Here is a 15,195-nt window from a genome sequence, read left to right on the forward strand (position 1 = left end):
TGGTTAAGACGGGGTCAGAGCTCCCTTCCTAAACCACTGCCTCAGAAAAACATCTACACAGGTTTGCTCCAGAAGTAAATCTCCTGGGAAAGACCTGAGAGCAAACTTTGCATTTGAGAGCTTTACAGCTTGTAGGTCTAAAGAAAAGAATGGGACAGGAGCCTGCAAAGTTGCTCTAAATGAGGGGAGCCATGGGTCCAAGTGACATATGCTGATGCAAATTAAGGCCTGAGTCTTCAAGATATCCTAAGCCACTATAAAGCCCCACTGCCTAAAGACAGAAAATGATCTTTTTAGACCCCTCCTTATACAGGAGGATGATTCGAATCTGAACTTTGCCAAAGCCCAGGTGTGCTGGAAACAAGACACTCGATTCACCTGCTTGAAAAGTCCCATATAACAGAATATATTCGTTTAGCTTGTTTGGTACATCAGCAGCTATCCTCAAAACAAGTGGCTCCCAGGAGTTTTGCTCTCTTTCATGAAAGCTAAAAACTAAAGTCTACCAGAGCAAATGCTTTTCTAATCTGTGAGAAGTTAGGATAAGGGCAGCTCTTATTTTAGCTATAACATCAAAGCTACAAATTAGTGTTTGGAAAAAATTAGGTTAACTATTGTCATTTCGGCTAGAAGAATAGGTGGCCAGTACCCAATAAGTTTCAGTTCCTTCTGATTATCTTGGGGGAAAGAAATTAAAGAGGCCATGTCTGAACAGGATTAAAGCAGTCTCTACCCGAGTACAGAAAGCACAAAGAAATGTGAACTCACAGCTGCAAGCGAAGGCAATGGGAGCTGTGCTTTGAACAGATAACAAGCGAAGTCCTCTGAAAAATCAGACCATGCATCTCAGATTGGGAACTTAAAATTAGTGAATACTTTTCTACTTAATCTCTTTCTGCCTCAGTTCTTCATCATGAAATGGGGATAATGCTACCACCCAATGCCTCACTGCAGTGCAGTGAAAGTAAGTTCATTAATGTTTATGAAACATTCAGTTACCATAGCGATGAGTTCTATAGAAAAGCCCATGTGGAAATTAATATTTCTGTCTTCAGAGCAGGGTTTGAATAGAACGCATTTAGTAAGGCCTGGGGCCACACAATGAGGAGAGAAGAAAACAGTAAATAACTCACCACAGAAAAATAAAAACAATCATCAAAGCAAAGCGGCCTGTTCAACAGAATTATTTTTAACAGAAATTCTTCATTTTGGTAAAAGTTTCTTGGTGAAAAACCATAAAATCTGTTTCTTTTGCTTTCAACTTTCACGCCTCCAGTTTTCTGCATTTGTCTTCCTAGCATGGGGGAGAGAGCTCTATTAAAGGGCTAATTTAAAGAGTCTGGAAAGTATCATCCAGTTTCCAAAAATCCTCATTTTTACCAGCTTGCTGTGGCAAAAATCTGACAAATTAGTGACATCAGTGATCACCCAATCGGGTTCCTGAACAATCCTGGCCCATTCAATCCATCAGTTCTCCATGATAGCTTCTCAGGTCAGTTTACGTGTTGGAGCTGTGACATCAGCATGGCAATCGATAAAACTAACCCCTGGATTCAAGCCATTAACATCTTGGCCACAAGGAAATCGCAGGCAAGCACAAACCTACACTGTGTAACGTGTGCAGATGGATACGAACATGGGAGGAAACCCCATTTTAAGAAGAGAGATGGCTTTGGCAGGAGAAGAGTCTTAGCAACAAACTGTCCCTAGGACCAACTGCAGGTACCTATGGTAGGTGCTGGGTGACTTACAGCAAGCACAGGTCAGGGACAAGCTTGACCACAACTACACTTCCCACCATTTCAGGGGCCACTATCCAAGCTACAACCCCCCTTCTTTATTTCCTTCATGTTGTTTGCTGTGAAAAAACATGGTGTTTCCTGTAAGAGAGAATTTTTGCCATAAAGCAAGGAAGAAAACTCTGAAATCCCCGTCTGAATGCACCTACCTTTCGAGGAAAGCCATTAATCAGATCTTCTTCCTTCTTCTCTGCTTTAGTTGCTGCTCTCTTGCCCGTTTCTGCCATTGTACCCAATGGAAATACATCTATTTTCATTTGGCAACCATGGCCTTTTCTGAAAAAGGAAGTTTCAATATGGTACAGAATGACAAGACTGAGGCAGGGAGAATAAACTGCTGGAGTTATTTATTGTGTTCAGTTGCTGGGTTTCATACCAAGCTGGGTTGCTTACCCTTTTTTCTCTTTCTGATGAGTAACACTGTTGTCCTGTTAATTGCCAGTTACTTCAAAACTGTGATTAATAGTTTTATAGTGCAGAATAATAGAATTAACCATTTCTAATGGTCTTCTAACAGGAAGAAGCATAGGAACCTGCTCACCCATGCTGAACTTCCACACAACAGAAACCCAAGGTGTGCGGCTACAATTGCCACAAAGCCCTGCTCAGCCTTATTTGCCCTTATGGGGAGGTGCCTCTGCCCCCTCCAGTGGCACAGGGTGGCTCCCCTGACACACGTAAACCACTGTGGAGCTTAGCCTGGGAGCTCCAGGCAAAAGGTAGTATTTCTAGTTAAGCATAGTGTTAAATGGGCTTGTGCAATCCAGATGGAAAACCCTGTTAGAAGCAAGACATTGACAGGTTTTTTGGAACAATAAATAAATATTTTAAACCAAATATGTTTTAGCAACAGCTCAAGCAGATCTAGTTAAATCCATTCCACTAAACAAAGGTAAGATGGGCATCACCTTTTACATTTCAAAGCAAGCCTGAAATGAGTTTGGCTCAGCAGGAAACTCCACCTACAAGTAAATCATTCCATGGCTCCTCGCTATACAGATGCAACTCTTAGGCAGGTCTGGTGCTGAAAAACAGGGAAGAATGGATGCTCCATTCAGTGACGACTGATTTTATTTCAGAACACCTATGTTTCTGTATGGTACCTTAAGCTAAGGTGCTGTGTGCTTGCTGGGACATGATGGAGAGTGCATGGAGCATATGGAGGAGCCTTCAGCATCCTATTGCAGGGGATTGCCCTGCCTCAGAGGCAAGGACCAAACCAGCTTACAGCTGTAAACTTTCTGGTGCCCCTTTGCACCAGAAAATAACAGTGGCCTTTTCCACAGGCTCCAGGAAACTTCAACCAGGACTACAGACGCTTTCAAGTCTTCCTTTAGGAAAAGCTCTTCTAAAGAGAGGAAGCCTAATTATGAGCCCTGCATCCTGCTCACAAAGCCCTGGTACCCAGAAATGATGCTAGGGCCAATTGCCAGGACTAAACATTTAAGGCATCAACAGGTGTTACATGTTATGCATCAATGAGGTGTACATCACTGAAACATAAAGAGCCAGCAAGCCGGCAGCACAGCCATCAACCACAACAACACAGCCATAAAATCCTAATTAGCCTCATCCACTTGTTATGGACATTTTTATTTATTGACATGGTCAAATTAACAGGCAGCAGCGTTTTATTGTAACGAGAGCCTTGAAATCAGCCCAGGAAGAAAGTTACCATTAACATTCAGCTCCTGCATGCCGTCCACATTTAGCCACATGGATGTGGATTTTCAAGTAAGAACTAAATGTTGTCTCTGTGATTAAGTTACCTTGAGCAGGTGAGAGAAATCAAGTCCTTAATCAGTGCACATCTTGTTCTGTTCCCACTGTGTACAGAAAAACCACGCAGCAGCAGAAACTCAGCAAGCTTCATAGTTTGAAGTGTGCGCAGCCACAGGCCCGAGCCCTGCCTGCTGGAAGGAGACAATTCAGGCAAGAGGAAGTGAGAAGGTGTGCTTATGGAGTTGTCCTCATGGTGATGTCTTCATGGAGGGTGTCCCTCAGGGACCGTATTGATCATCCATGGAGAGTGTCCTCATGGAGGTGCCCTCCCTGGGGATTATCTTTTTCCCCTTTTATAATGAGCTGGGGGCAATACCTCTGTTCTTAGTGTCACGTATAGCATGTTCATGGTGGACTAGTTTCATTGGCTTTGCAGCCAGCCCATCAACTGCACGTGCCTGCAGCAGGTTTTGGGATAATGGGGGCAGCAAATCCCTCACACCAATCCTCAAGATAACGGAGGGAAGAGTCTGATCTCAACTCCTTCCACCCATCTTGGAGACAATGGATGGTGGAATCCCATCTCAGCTTCCCATACCAATCTTTGAGACAATGGATGGTGGAATCCCATCTCAGCTTCCCATACCAATCTTTGAGACAATGGATTGGTGGAGCCTGATTTCGGTTCAGTCTCTCACAAATGCCAGGAACAAAAAGTCATTCTCTGAACCTCACTGGCCACAGGGTATCTGAAAAGTGACCACGAGCTGGGGAACAAGACTGGCTGTCCCAGAGGAACCGTGCACTTATTTACATACTTCCAAAAACCAGATGCCCTACTGAGTGATAAGCTGCAGCTAGAATCATACATTCATAGTCTCAACCAGGTTGGAAAAGAGCATCAAATCCAACAGTTCCCCAGCGCTGCCAAGGCCACCACTGACCCATGGCACTGAGGCCTCATCTCCACAGTGTGTGAACACTTGCAGGGACGGTGACTGCAGCCCTGCCCTGGGCAGCCTGTTCCAATGCCTGAGCACCCTCTGGGGAAGGAATTGTTCCTCAGCTCCATCTAAACCTGCCCTGGAGCAGCTTGAGGCCGTTTCCTCAAGGTTTGCGTCCATCACCACAGAAAGGCAGATTCCTGTAACACAGACAAGATGCAATGGCCATTAAATATTGTTCCTAGCTCAGTTACAGAGCAGGAGTGAATATCTTGGTGTAGTTATTAGTGCAGTAGGAAATACAGATGATGAGCCTAATTGCTCCTTGAGCCAGGTAAAGAGAAAGGAACTGAGCAGCAGTAGATTATCAACTGGGTTAGAGAGAGCACACAGAGTAAAGAAGAATTAAGAACACTTTACAGGGTGTTTTAAGCAAGTTTACATTTGGCTGAAGATAAAAGGTTTTTCTTTTTAAATGAGGCACTTTTGGAAATGAAATCATTGATTCATGCATTTAAAAGGTACTCAGTAGAGGCACCTTCACAAACCCCATTTAAAACTTCTGATTCATCCACCTTAAACAAGAATATTCCAGCAATTGCAAAGAAAAACTGGGAAATGATCTGTGTAAGAGCTGAACCAAGCAAACGGCATATTTAGCATGAATTACTTCTAATGTGCTTGGCTTGTTGGTGATTTCCGTTGTATACGAAGGATCGCAGTTGCAAAAAGTACCAACATCCCACATTCAGAAGTGATTTGTGAGTCTAATTTCAGAGTTCAAAATGCTGAAACACTTCAAAAATACAGTCTGAAATCATGGTTCACTTCATCATGCTAGAAAGTTTTACACTAAAGCCTGCTCTGCGGCTCAGATGTGGGCTGAGAATGTGATGTGGGAGAACGAGAAAAGCGCTCGTAGAGGTTCTTTGGTTCCTTCGACTTGGCACTTGGGTGCTCTGAGAGGGGCTGAATCAGTGTCCCCAGGGCACCTCCCCATCCTGGCCAAGGCAGGAGATACTCCTATTGCCTTTCTTCAAGTGATGGAAATATGGTGGAGGGAGAGGAGGGCAAAAACTGGGGGGAGGAAGGCAGTTTTCAGTATTTGCCATTATTATAGGTTATATATACAGGAAGAAAGTTAATTAAGCTTTAAAAAAATCCATCACACATCAATGGGTGCATTTTAATGAGTACAAAAAGTTGAGGTGTTTACTGCCAATTAAAGTGGTTTTTAAATAAGCATTAATTAAACACAGAAATTCAGAAGAAAGTTATACCTTGTCAAAGAAAGGCCAGTGCCGTCTATGCCCACTTCTGCTCCCATTCAGGCTCAGATAGTAATTACCACCAACCCTATATTTTCCATAATAATGAGGAGAGGCTGTCATGGCTGTCAAACAAAAACAAAACAAAAAAAAAGGAGGTAGTGCACAAAAATACCCTCAAACTGAAGTAAACTTTTCCCTTAGAGCCGAAGCCACAGGAGACGGCAGTGTGGAGCAAGGCAGGGAGGGACAGCAGCTCCTTCCAGGCAGCACAAACGTTGCTACATGGAGGGAAGTCTCCCCAGATGGCTTCTTTCTACTTGGAGAAAAGGCAAGGAACGAGCAGCTTCATCCCCGGTGCTTCACCTCATGGAGGAGCTGCGCAAGCCAAAGAAGTTGGTTTGTAACACAAGCAAGTGCTGACTCATTCCCCGCTTCCCAAAGCGGGGAACTGGGTTTCTCATCATTCTGGAACAAGGAAAACAAGTGATAGAAGCAACCACTGAAAGTCAGTTCGGTTTGCATGCGTCCTTCCAGCTGGTGCAACATGGAAAGAGGTATGGTTGTCACTTCTCTGTTCTTCTTTTGAAGTTGCCTTTCAGCTCTACTTCAGCTACTGTCTGTCCCTGCATGGGGAGCAGAGGAAAAGAATTCTCCCACTGTTAGCCAAGGAAAACCTTCCCTCCCACAAAGTGCATCTCAGGCCCCAAATTAGGTTTTTAAACTGCTTTGTTGAGAATGGTTTCTCACCTCAGTTTCCCAGCTGCGGAGAGACAAAAACCCCACCGCTTTTCCAGCCAACAGCAGAGGCAGGTCCCATTCCCAGTCCCCTAACAAGTTTCAGACAACTCTCCAGCATAGTGCTTTTGAAAGTTAATTTAAACACCAGAGAAAAGAAGGATGTAGACATGCACACACTCCTGTTCATAGAGCCCCTGTCCCTTAGCAGGCTGCTCACGAGTTGTTTCACTCAAACAAGCCTCTTTATAGAGTACAAATCTTGCGTCTATCAAGGAGTACCTGGGTGCCTCTTTCCTATGCTGTGTCCTCAGGTGATATCTGCAGTGAAAGAGAAGGAGAACATTAAAGCCCATGGAATTTAGCTGGACAGGGCCTTCAGATCTTGCCCTAATCTTTCTAACATATCTGATGGGGCTAGAGAGGAATATTTTATTGCTAGAAATAGTTGAGCGATTACTTCAGAGAAAGGACGGACGTAACACAAAAGAGTTTCCAAGTGCCGACAGGAAGGAATGTTGCTCATGCGAAATTCCACATTAGGCACTACAATAATAATAAAACCCCCACCGGCCCTTGTGATGTCTGAACTCCCCGACACTGATATATGGACAGGGCAACAGAGGAGGAAAAAGACAGGGAGAGCAAAGCAAATATGCCGGGATGCTTACGAGCAGAATACAGGAGCCAAGTGTCACAAGTTGACCCTTTGTGTTTGCACTGAAACCTGACTGCTCCGGGCAGAATTCCTTTAGCCATTCATACCTGGTTTGATTTTTGTTGATAATGGCTATTTCTCACAGCATTGTGACATTTAATGCCTTTTAATCAGGACTTCAGAGAAGGAGATACGATTTTAATTACTAAAAAAATCCATTGTAACACATTTATGTTTTCCTCCGATGGATTTGACCCAGCTCTGATGAAGGGCTGTAATAAATAAGCGTTGTGCATACAGGCACACAGCAGGAATACAGCTTGCTTCGGAACAAATGAGCTGTGCATCCAAGGAAAACGCTCACTCTCTGATGGCTGCAGAAGAGTCCTGTCACGTCCTGTGCTGGAAAACCTCTCACACTTCCAGACAAGGAGAGGGGCACATGATAGCAATCCCGGTGTCTTCATCTGGTGGTCACCCACTGCTCAGAGTAAACCTGATGTACATCATCCTCTGGGACTGCTACCACAGAGACACCTGGATGCCACCATAGCTGGGTTTCTCATCACCCAGGAACAAGTCAAACAAGGTATAGAATTACAGGGAACATAAATCATTGACAACTTTCTTATTAAGGGTGACTGGGACACTGGGCTGGGAAGCACCTGGTAACTATCGAGCACCTAAAGGAGAGACTGAAGTGCCCAGCATTATCAATAGTACCAACCTCTGCGGCTTCAGCCCATTTTTTCAGGCCCTCTGACATGAGGTTGGGATGTTCCTTCCTTGAGGCTTGCACATGGCTTGTACACGACCACAACATAAAGATGAAAGTGCAGCATCTCTCTGAACACAGAACAGGATTCTTTCTGTCATCCACCAGCCTTTTGCCTTGGTGTCCTTCCCCAGCAGGTCCATTTCATGCTTAGTTGGGACAGGGACCACACCAAGTGGCAGGAATCATTGGTACTTTGGGTTTTATACCAAAATAAGTTAGCCTACAACCCTTGTCCGCTGTTGTTTGTGGCTGTCATACACTTAAAAATCACTTAAGTGGCCAGTTGAATGAATTTTATGTAAAGATAGGCTGCTTTTCCTCTTATAATGATTAAATGAGGGACAGAAAGAAATTTGTTTTAAAAGACCTCTAGCTGAAGGTTGGCTTATGCCCTGAGCCAAACCAGTTTGAGTTTCAACCAAAGCTCCTGATCATGTTGAGGGTGTTTTAACATTTCTCATTCATCTGGAAATACTTTTGTATTTCATAGCCACAAAAAGCTGTGCAGCTCTTGGGTCCCAACACACAGCTATGGGGATGTGCTAAAGAGAAGGAAACATGCTTTTAAAATGCCTGAATGAAAGGAAAGACAACATTTGTGGCTGGGAGGCAAGTCAGAACAAAGTCCACTTGGAAAAAGGCTGAGAAACAAATGAGTCGAAATCGGCATCACATGGATAATAAAAACAACATTCAATGGATTACTCGGTTAATAACTGGAAAACCCCAAGGAGCATACAAACAGAGAAAGGAGGAGGTAACTCCTTTGGAAGTACTGTAGGATTTTTCCAGGCTCCTGAGGCTTCAAGTGAGGCTGCCTGGCCATACTCATAAGACTCTATACTCACACGGGGGATTTTTGTCGTTAAATCGGTGCAAAAAAGTACCTGCGTGCTCTGAAATCAATGGAAACCTGATTTCTTCTGCATGCGGATCTCTGCAGCCTCATCAGAGATGACTGACCAGGCCGAGTGTCCTGCTGGGATTTCTCCTGCATGCGGATCTCTGCAGCCTCATCAGAGATGACTGACCAGGCTGAGTGTCCTGCCGGGATTTCTCCCAAGGGTGCATCCCACAAGTGTAAATCTTCATTACAACTTAGTGTCTTGTCCTCGCGTCGGTACTTAAGTCAGAGAACGCTGCTTTTCCCCGCACTAAGCAGGAACCTGGTAACAAGTCTCAAAAGCCAGCAGCACGCTCAGTAGTTACAGCCATAGACAGACTCCCAGCTGCCAGCAACTTCAACCATCTGCAGCCTTACATGTGATGCTGAAAGAAATGTCCCTCTCCTTCCCTGCCACATAAGCATGCAGTGACCCATCTTTCTAAATACCCATTTGCCACTTTAGTTTTGAGGGTTTGTGTGACTAAACGACAGGTTCCCATCTCAGTGGGGCCTTCTCTTAAGTTACCTTTTGATTGCTCAGAAACCTTCTGAAAGGACACTGCCCTTAAAGAGGGCCTGAAGAAGGTCTCAAAAGATGTCCCTGTTATTTTCCCCATTGACTGCGTGGCAGGAGCCCTGCCTTACCCCACTCTCTCCCTGTTGAAGGGACAAAGGTCAATTCAGAAGTTCCAAAACGGAAACAAACCTTTAATTTTAGGTACTATATTTCCAGAGACGAGGCCAACAACGTGACAAGGCGGTGTGTCGGTATGAAGGTGGACATTATTGTGAAACAGGAGAGAGGTCAAAAAGCTGCCCCATGAGCGATGGACAGGAGGTGACCGGTAGCACGGGTTCCATCCCCCTGTGCCAGAAAAGCCAAACCAAAACACACACATCCTCACGTGCCTCCGTGCACGTGCCGCGAGCCGAGGTGTGGGATTCCTAAGGGGACCGTGCTGCTGCTGCTGCTGGAATATCACAGACAGGAGCTAAGCTCTGCCAAGGGATCTGCTACTTGTATTGTAAAGCCAGCAAGCCAGGTCTGTGATTTCAAACCCAAAATTCAAACCCTTTTTAATAGAAAAATTTAATCGACCGCAATAAAATAATAGAGCACGACACTGCTAAAAGGGTCTGGATGAAAAACCTCACCTGAAAGAGCTCTGAGCGTTTCCAGGTTTCTCCTGCATCGCTGTGTAAAGCAGCAGCTCGTTTCTCTCCAGAGCTGCAGAGGTAAGAGCACACGAATGATTAAACAAGCAGGTTTAACTACCTCGCGCCGACGAGGAATTTGTCAACACGGGCTCAGTCTTTATGTGGCTCTGCAGCAAACACTGTACGGCTGCAGGAGTCAAGCAGCTGCCCGTCAATAAAGCCATTCTCCTCGCTGGAACATAATAGCACAGACTCAACATGACCCTCAGAGGCCTCTTTAAGCTGCCTGGCTGTCTCCTCCTTCCCCATCCCTCCAGAGTCCTTCACCAGCAAGATCTGAATTGAAAGGGAGGGGAATAAATAACCCCCAAACACACGTATTAGAATCTTTTCTATCCATCTTCATATTAAAAGTGACTTAACCCTGGGCAACTCAGTCTACATACACACGAGCCTGAGCGAAAGCAAAGTTAGGGAAAGACAGCTTTGATTCACAGCACGTGAAGGGCTACCGACAATCCCTTTTAATAGAGCTTGCAACATTAATGTAGCTGGAGCCGCATGTGACACCCATTAGGGCCAGGGAGAGCTCCCATGCATATATTTCAAGGAAGCAGTAGATTCCCCGGTCCCAGAAGCTGTCTTCATTACAAAAGTCTAATGCATTTTTTATTATTCAGCCTTCAGTGGAAATGTCACCTTTCTAAAGCAAGCTGTTATCATGTGTTTCCCATGCCAAGCACATGGCCTCTAAGGAGAGGGTTTTATCTCTACATTTTTAGTGATTTGTATTTCTCTTTCAAGGAGCTCCATGCCTTAAGGCACCCGAAGCACAAGGAGGAGAGGTTACACAAGGTGCCGCCGAAGAGGACAATAAAAACCCAGGGCTGGGAGCCCGAGCAGCTCCGAGGGCAGCCGATAATTCAGCTCCTTTGGTAGATGTAATTACGAAGCTTTTCCTTGGGTTGGGACCATATCCTCGCAGAAGCAGGCGCCCACCGAGCGCAGGCAGTGCCGCTGCCCCGGCGCCTGCCAACCAGCCAGATGCTGCCACATATTGGCATCTGGGGCCTGGAAAAGCAACTGCGGTCTCCGTTTGGCGGCGGATCCTGACCCCGGCGACTGAAGGAGACAAAAGGAGGAGAGACGGGAGAGGGGGGCGGAAATCTCTGCTGACAATTGCACTGGTAAAGACCGAGACAAAACCCTAGTGTTGAACCGCTCTCCAAATGAATAAGTTTTGGAGCGGGGGGGGGGGTAAAACCAACACACCCGGCGTGTTCTAAATGCTGTCAGAGTCCAGGGTGAAGGACAAGGGATTATTTATGAAAAGGAATAATGAGGAAACCAGATGCCTGCCTTTTTCAGCCCTCTGCGCTTCCAGTCACCCTAACGGGGCATGTGCCGTGCTGCTCATCAAAGACTCCCCTGCCTGAAACCGCAGGGCAGGCACTAGCCAGCTCTTCCCGTCTCTGCCACTTAACTCAATGCCCTCCCTGTTTTACCGGGAGGTTCACACAGTCAATCAGCAGCACAGCAAAGGCTGAGGGAGAAGAGGTGCAGACCTCAGCCCAGCCAGTACCTGGATGGCCACGTAACTGCACCCAACCAGAAAAGCAACTATTAGAAGAAACCCAACCTCATTTCTCCGAGGCTGAAGCTACATGGGTATGCTTAAAGCAGGGAAGCAAACATGCTTTCCGTACCTGTTTTCCTGAAATTGCCTTCTCTCTGTAACTGAAGGGTAAGCTCCTGACCCCAGCAAAGTCAATGGGAAAGCTCACAGTGACGTTAACAGTGCTGGGAGTTCACACTGTGCAGCTACTTAACCCTAGAAAGCTCAGGACAGAGCCTTGGGCAACATCATCTAGCGTGAGGTGTCCCTGCCCATGGCAAGGGGTTGGGACTGGATAAGCTTAAGGTCCTTTCCAACCCAAACCATTCTGGGATTCTATGACTGCAGCATCACATTGCTCCTGCAAAGAGCCAGAACAGCCAAGGTCCTTCCCACAAGAACTCACCTCTTGCTTCTCCTGAGTCTCAGCTTTACTAGTCCTGGCAAGACACCATGGGAGACCAGGGGTTGGTTACAGGGAGCTTCTCCGAGGCTCAGAGCAGGCATGAGGCTGGAAAGGAAGGAGCCCAAGGAAGCAGAAAGGTGGGGAAGCATGAGAAAGAAGTAGTACTAAAATCTAGACAAAGGATATCTGCCGCTTGGCACGCAGTCCACATTGCTAAGTAGCTCTTCTTCATGCCTGGTTCATAAAGGAAGATTATGAGCTTGCAAATGTCAAACCACAGCACACGAGCAGGACCACAAGCGGTGCTCTAAATCACGGTGCAGCACCGGCCCCTCTCATGGAAGCTCCTTCCTCGTTATCCCACCACTGCACAAGGCACCATAAAACTCCTGTTACTCACACACTGCCAGGGTAAGCAATTTCCCAACACTTTTACAACCCCAGCGCTTCCATTCTGTGGGAGCAATCCTCTGTTTTCAGTGGTACATGGGGATAACAGCTGCATCTACTAATCCGATCCCAGGCCCTGGTGTTTTGGGGCAACACTTCAGAACCAAGGGCACAGAAAGGGCAAGAAAATCTGCGAAGGACGTAACACAAAACATGGATGGAGACAGCTGGGCAAACCTAGAAAATACCCTGGGGATAAATGGCTCAGCTCATAGAAGGGGATGAGAGAAAACTGGTAGAGGCGAGGTGGTACCAAGGCAAAATGGATTTCTCCAAGGCAAAGCAAAAGGAGGTTAGCAAGGCTTTGCTAAGGAGGACCGCTGACCCATCTGCTCTTCCCCTGGCCGGCCCGTCGTTATCCAGCTCCACCACTTGCCAATTGGATTGTCTAGCTTATTGCCCCCAGAAGGATTCATCCCAAAGATGCCAACATCAGGATCTCAGCAGCGAGGCATCAAGTCCACTGCCTGCAGCCTTCTCAAGGAGACACAAATTCCCCGCTGCTCAGCATTGTGCACTTCCCCAGACCTCCTGCCCACCACGGTGCCACAGCAACCCTCCGGCAGCAGCTCTAATCCCTCCCGATGGGTCCCTGGGCCAAGAAGTTGGAGACAGAACTGTCTTTGGAGAAGGAAAGGCTCTGTTCTGCCAAGAGGCGCTGAGGTCCTGTTGGGGCAGCACTCTTAAGCTGTCACCCACTGCACGGTGCCTGGAGCATCCTCTCTGCAGCACCCTGATTATCCCCTTCTGCTCTCCCCACACAGCATTACTTTGGGTGGGACCCAAAAGTTGGGATTTTTGGCTTTGCCACCCAAAAGTGAGGACTTTCTTGAGGATTCTGCACCTTTGGACCTGGGCTCCCCAGCTCAGCTCCCGCAGATGGCTCAAGCAGCCATCAGCCTGCACCGGCCCCATGGCACAGGACACAGGCATGTGCTGCCAGTCTGAACCACTGCTGCCAGCAGCAGCTGCTCGGCACCTTTTAAGCAAGTCCCATTCCCCCTCTGGGAGTTGGCTGTGCCACCCCTTCCCAAACTGCAGCTGGAGACACACAAGGCACCCTGTCGTGCACACCCTGTGGCCCCACTGCTGCTTGGCCAAGTCCCTCGCACCCCATGTCACCCTCAGACACATTCACACACACAGGAGCTGCACCCCAGCCTTGTGCCCTGATGAGGACAGTGCCACGGTACAACACTCTCACAGGGTCCAGCCCTGGACCGGGTGGGATCATATGGAAAAGTCCTGAAGCACTCGGGGTGGTCGTCACTGCACCCTTTTTGTTGGTGGGCAAATGCTAAGCAACAACTGATAACACACATGGTGCCACCCATGGTGCAGTGAGAGCCCGCAGGAGGTCCGGCCAGCCACGCTGTGGAAGAGCCCACTGGGCAGAAGGAAACCAGAAACACTGGTCACACAAACAGAATCTCCAGCAGCATCTCCGACAGCACCCTGAGGATGCTGTGCAACGAGGACAGGCAGTGCTGAGGCAATGAGCTGCTGAAGCGAGAGAAGGGGATGCAAGTAGACAGAGAAATCCTGACCACACAACTCAGACCCTGCAAAAGTGTGGGGCTCCGATTTGAAAGCTACCAGTGGCTCAGAAGACAGAGAGCCAAGGGCCAGCTGAGAGAGGTGCTCTTCAGCCGCATCGCTGCTGGCTGCCAGAGGACTTTGGGGGTGCCCAGCCATGGACCAGTCCTCACTGGCTCAGTGGCACATGCTGGGGACCAGGTAAAGGTCCTCTCACGCAGAGCACAGGGCTGGGCAGCGTCTGGGGACTGCAGAGCCCAGCTCAGCACAAACCCTGAGAAATCAACAAATGTACATTTTCATTTTACTGCTAAAACCCCTACCATAAATCTCACCTGAGAGGAAGTTTCTGTTTCTCCAGCTTCCTATTCCGTGTCCTTGAGAAAACAAATGACACCACACTCACTAAACACCCTCCAACAAACCCGGAGCGGTTTGCTTCGCACTTCCCTGTACCTTGTTATGCTGAGTGCTTCATTTAGAGGAGGCTGACCTCCCCAGCCTTCTTCATCCCAGTGCCCTTCACTGCGGGGACACACCAAGGAACAGGTTTAGCACCAGGGAGAGGAGCCGGGTGGATGCTGCGGTGCAGGTAACCCTGTCGACTCAGCATCCCAAAGGTGTGCAGGGAGTCAGCGGGACAGTGACTGCTGTCTGAGAGGTGATTTTCACAGGAGATAGAGGAGCTGTGCCACAAGCACAGAAGCTGTGAATACAGCCACTAAAAGCAAAGTTATGCCCCTTGTATTTCATAAGATTCAATATCTTCCATAGGTTGGGGCTAACCTCACTCCTGGCTCAATCCTACTCAGTGCAAGCCTTCAAACACTCGTCTCACAGTGTTTCTTAGCAGGACACAGAAAACATTACAGAGCGCAATGAATTACCACGAACAGAATTATTTGTCCTAAGGGTGTTACCTGCCTGACCTGAACATCCACAGGAGAACAGGAAAATCTATAGGTTTATTTTCCTATGTTTCACATAGATGCTCACTAATTCCTGTGAACAAAAGCTGCACTCATTTGTTTTGCTGGCAGCCATTAGGTGTAACAGAAGGAAGCTGGAGTGGACTTTGCACTACTTAACAGCGAGGTGTGCACCACAGGGCTTTGTAAGAGGCACCAAAAAGAAGATATATGTTGAGCATTTCAAGTCCTAAAAGCCACAGATAAAAAGCATTTATTAGGTAGGAAGGACTGTCTTCAAGAACTAAAGTTCAAAACCAAGGTCTGAA

At 47.2% G+C, this 15,195-nt stretch overlaps 1 long non-coding RNA gene across 1 annotated transcript; it reads right to left on the minus strand.

The window, feature by feature from the left end:
• Positions 1-1,984: 1,984 nt before the first annotated feature.
• LOC130592614 (uncharacterized) lies at positions 1,985-6,050 on the minus strand. Its single transcript, XR_008970596.1, has 3 exons — positions 5,746-6,050; positions 2,708-2,823; positions 1,985-2,075 (listed from the first exon to the last, which is right to left on the minus strand). It is a non-coding gene; the product is annotated as an uncharacterized LOC130592614 (long non-coding RNA).
• Positions 6,051-15,195: the final 9,145 nt, after the last annotated feature.

The sequence above is a fragment of the Pezoporus wallicus genome, unplaced genomic scaffold, assembly GCF_028554395.1.
Source record: "Pezoporus wallicus isolate ANWC-B61680 ecotype Strahan unplaced genomic scaffold, APGP_CSIRO_Pwel_v1 contig_14703, whole genome shotgun sequence".
In the NCBI taxonomy this organism is placed as follows: domain Eukaryota; kingdom Metazoa; phylum Chordata; class Aves; order Psittaciformes; family Psittacidae; genus Pezoporus; species Pezoporus wallicus.